Below are 4,127 nucleotides of genomic sequence, written 5' to 3'. Positions count from 1 at the left end.
TCAATTAAGCGTATTATCTACACCTAAAAAAAATAAAAGTAAGTTCAAGAGTGTTAATTATAATTAGGTATAATATGGCAGTGGTTTTTAACCTTTTTTGGATCGCGACCTCCCATTTTTATTTTTATGTACTGCAACTACCTTTAAAAATAAAATGTTGTTTTATTCATCAAAATTTGATTTATAAACTGAAAAAGTATTTATATGGTATGCGATTTTGATTAATTTATACTTAAAAATTTAATTAATTTATAATACATTATTTTAAAACAATACTATACATTTAAATATGAAAAAATACATAAATTAAATTTTAAAAATGTACAATTTAACTAGTTATTCACATGTTAATGGGATACTTGAGCTTGAACTTTTGATATTATTGATTTCATATTAGGTATTTTTAATTAAAATGGAAAAATCATTTTGTCTATTATTTTTGGCGTTCCCTTACTAACACATAATGTTTTATTTTGCTTAGGGAAACGCATGTCATTCCTACAACAACAGACCATAAAACCAAATAAAATGATCCCAAACTGCAAACAGTTATATAAAGCGAGCATAAAACTGAAAAATCAACTTTTTAAAAATCGATCAAAAATCAATAACTTCAAACACCGAGTAAAACTAGCTGATCGATTTATGAAAGAGGAAAATTTCAGTCAGATAGTTGACAAAGTAAATTCAACTACTTACAGTTTCATTATGTCCCAGTTAAAAAATCAGAAAAAAAAATTCATGGCAGACGGTACTCAGATGATGATAAAATTCTGGCATTATCCATTTATAAGCAAAGTCCTAAGGGTTATAAGTATTTGTCCACATTATTTGCTCTGCCATCAGTGAAAACAATTATGGGTTTATTCAGTTTATTGCATAAAGTTCCATTTGGTCCCGGAATAAATGCTCACATTATTGAACACTTGAAGACAATTGTTGAACTTTTGAATCCAATGGATCGATATTGCACTATAATCTTTGATGAAATGGCCTTAGAAGCTGGTTTACATTATGACAAACACAAAGATTGTGTTTTTGGCTTAGAAGATTATGGATTTTTTAGACAACCGTCATTTGCTGATCATGTTTTGACATTCATGATTCGGGGTATCAAAAGAAAGTTTAAACAACCCATATGTTTTTATTTTGTTAAGGGTACAATAAAAACCCTAGAACTTAAAAAATGTATTGAAGAAGTTGTGCTGGGTGTACTGAGTACAGGTTTAAATATTGTGACCACTGTCTCAGACCAGGGTATATACTACCAATGTGGCAGCTATTAATCTTTTAATGATGGAAACTCAAAATCAAAAGCGTTTAAAACCGAATTTGGAAATGTATGAAGGTTATTTCACAAAAGAACACCAATTACTACATTTCTATGATCCCCCTCATCTATTGAAATCTATTCGTAACAATTTATTGACCAAAAATGTTACCTTCACATGGCGCGGTGAGCGACAGATGGCCAAATGGGATTATTTTGTCAACACATATGAAATCGACAAGACATATGAAGATTTAGAGATACGGAATTTGCCAAAAATTACTGAAGCTCATGTATACCATAACAAAATGAAAAAAATTAAAGTTTCTTTGGCATCTCAAATTTTCAGTCACAAAGTCGCATCAACTATGAGATTAATGTGTGATATGGGTAAATATTTTCTTTTATTATTAAAATTAAAAAATTTTTTTTTATTTACTCATTTTAATATTTCCATCATAATTTATTCTTCAGCACCTGACAACATAAACTTGGGCCGAAATGCCATTGGTACATCAAACTTTGCTTTGTTCATGGACATGATATTTGATTCAGTGAATGGTAATTCTGTTCGTCTAGCGAATGGAAAATCTCTACGTTCAGCAGTCACAGTCAACTCTAAACATATATCATTTTGGAACGAGGCAATCGAGGTATTTAAATCCATGGAGTTTGTAAACAAAAAAGGTATTGCTACAAAACCGCCATGTGTTAAAAATTGGGTAGTTACCTTAAAAGCATTTAAGTATTTGTGGACTGATTTAAATAAATACAATAATTTCAAGTATCTAATACCTCGTAATATAAATCAAGACCCCCTTGAATGCTTGTTTGGTCAATTCCGACAACTTTCTGGTCGAAATATTAATCCAGATTGCTTTCACTTTGTTAGTTCTTTCAAAACATTACTTCTCAATAATTTGTCATCTATCAAATCAAAAGACCCTAATTGCCAACAGAATAAAATAGATACATTAAGTAATTTAAAATATTTCCTTACTAGTACAGTTAGTGAAATAAATGTGGAAATTAATTTCTTTGATGTGAGTAGTGTGATAGATTTGCATAAAAAAAATGATATTAATGATATGACTGTGAGCTATGTAGCTGGATTTTTAGTTAGGAAAAATCTAATGCAAATACTGCAGTGTGACAATTGTAAAATAGAATTACGGAGTGAAGTTATTACTAATCCACTTATTAATATAAGACAATATAATAATATTAAACAAGGATTATTTAATCCATCCATAAAACTGTTTAATTTTGTTAAAGAAATTCTTATTTTTTGTTCAAATTCTATTACTGAAATATTTTATAAACACAATATTGCCAAACAATTTTTTTTAATAATAGAAATGAATACCACATTTAACTTTGAATGTAAATATGATAGTATTAAGGAAATTATAATTAAAAAAACCATAAATATGTTTCTTTTTACAAACTTTAAAAATATAAACTGTATATTAAGAGGATTAGATACACACAAATATACTGATAAAGTTAAAATTATGGTTTCTTTATATTATATCACTCACTCAAAAAGATACAAAGCTAAAACTATTAAATAATGATTTGAGATTATGTATATATGTATTTATTTTTGTAACTTTGTAAATAACCATTTGAGATTATGTATATAATATGTATATATGTATTTATTTTTATAACTGATTCTGAATGAAGTGATGAATGTATTGATTTTACAATGATGTATGTTTTTTTTTGTCGTGTGTCATCACGTTTTTTAGATTATGATATAATGTATAATTTATGTAAATAAAATAATATGTATATGTATTATGCATTATTTATGTTGTAATAATTGTAATTAATAATTATATATTTTATGTTCTACAACAAAAAAAAAAAATTAAAAATTAATAAATTTAAATGTGAAATCAATTGTAAAATGGTTTTATTCTTTTGATCTACAGCTATATAGTACATTAAGCTTATAAGTAGAGGTCGGATTTATATTCTTTTAAAATCCTTAAAATATGATGTTTGTATGTCACATAAAATAAGCAATATATTCTCTTAATATTCCTTTAAAATACCAGGTATATGATGTTTTATGTCCTTAAATATGCAAAATATTCTTTTGATATAAAAAAAAAAACAGTTTAAATTAATTTTTTATTAATTTGGTTTTAAAAATATTTAATTAAATTAATTTTACAATAACAATTAATTACTTTATATTGTTCGATGTATAGTCGTGACAGCTAACGAAATAACCGTTGTGCTTTCGCAATCGATAAGGAATACCTGGAGATTAATTTTTATTAAAATCCGGAAATAAATCATTTAGTGAACATTGTATTTATCAAATGCTGATATGCGTGAAATATGTTCATTATATGCTGGGTATCACAAAAATATTCCCAAATATTCTCTAACGTGTTAAATATTCTCTAACCTCTAAAATATGCTTTTTTATGCAAAATAAATTTTTTCCTGTGAATTCTGTGTTTCATGATTCGTAAAGATTTCTCACTCCCATTTAACTGCATAAACTAGAAACAAATATGTAAAATCATAAAAATCCGACCTCTACTTATAAGTTATTACTAATTACAAATTAGTTTAACAGTTCTTACAAAAATATAAAATATTAAAAAATAGTAATGCTATTGCGGCAAGACGCCGCCCGAAGATTAGTTCTGAAGAATGCCACCGGTTGCGCATTCTCACGTGCCTAGTTTATTAGAGTAGTTGCTTATCTATGTATTCTTTTATCTATGGTCATACCGACTCCTTTCGGAACACTGCCGGAAAAATCAAAACCCAAGCGTGCGTATACGTTTCGCGTCATACCGGCATTGTTCACCTGGCGCCTTCGTGCACTAAA

Source organism: Myzus persicae, unplaced genomic scaffold, assembly GCF_001856785.1.
Source record: "Myzus persicae strain clone G006 unplaced genomic scaffold, MPER_G0061.0, whole genome shotgun sequence".
Lineage (NCBI taxonomy): Eukaryota > Metazoa > Arthropoda > Insecta > Hemiptera > Aphididae > Myzus > Myzus persicae.
The sequence above is the reverse complement of the archived record's forward strand: the minus strand, read 5'-3'. Positions refer to the sequence as shown.